Source organism: Engystomops pustulosus, chromosome 2 (genome assembly GCF_040894005.1).
Source record: "Engystomops pustulosus chromosome 2, aEngPut4.maternal, whole genome shotgun sequence".
In the NCBI taxonomy this organism is placed as follows: Eukaryota; Metazoa; Chordata; class Amphibia; order Anura; family Leptodactylidae; genus Engystomops; species Engystomops pustulosus.
This window is the reverse complement of record NC_092412.1, coordinates 191594637-191595617: the sequence shown is the minus strand read 5'-3', so window position 1 is coordinate 191595617 and position 981 is coordinate 191594637.

The following is a 981-nucleotide window of genomic DNA, read 5'->3' as shown; positions in this document are numbered from 1 at the left end:
TCATCTTAAACCTATATGACTTCTAACGGGAGCTTTATGCAATTAAAACAGTATTAGTTTAATAAGAGAAACTGTATTTGCTGAACAGCACTCCAGAGTGTCATTGGTCATGTGAAAAGAAAAAATGAGAGGTTAACCGTTTTAAAATGACAAATGATGTAAATATCCCTTCAGAGGGGTTATAAAGTAACAATGCACACAATGCATACATCCAGCAAAATATTTGGGCTGAATATTTTAAAGTGGGAGAGGTGGGAAGAATCTGGAGCAGAAACAAAATCCATCCAGAAAAATAATTCATCCATATTCCGAAACCTCCTGCACACGATAATGTGCTTAAAAATTGCATCTACCACCAGGATGAAGGATTGTATGCAAATGGACGTGAATAGGTCCTGCACTAAAATCTGCTACAAGGCCGTCTGGCGGTGTGGCGAGGCACTGTATGCTCACAGCACAGTTACTGGATGTAATAGAAGGCAGTGGCGATTATGGCCACCTCACGTCTAATAAAAGTGGTCGTGTGCATGAGGCCTAAAATCTGCAACCTGCGTTGTGCATTCAAAACCTGCTACAGGTTTTACTCATTTTTGATTGATGCTTTGGGAAACGCATGTATCCAAGTCTGAAGGGTTCATTTCCAGATTTTTCTATAGATCACTTGGATCTGATGAGGCTGGTGTAATAGACACACTGCTTTATGTCTTCCCACGCCTGAATCAACAAAGTAGAAACCTTAAGACAAAGAGATTTTTCATTTGCATGAAGGGGTTTTTCTGTACAATGAATATATGTGCAAAAAGGAGAAGTAAATTGTTAGTAAGAAAACCATGTTCCTTGAGGTTTTCATTTTCCTGTGTAAGGTCTAACATACCAAGACTATTTCTGCTGTATAAAGATATAGAAGAGAAACTGAATATCAAGGTATGTGCAATATATATTGGTAAATTCAGCTCATAAAATATGTTCTCATCTAAATAT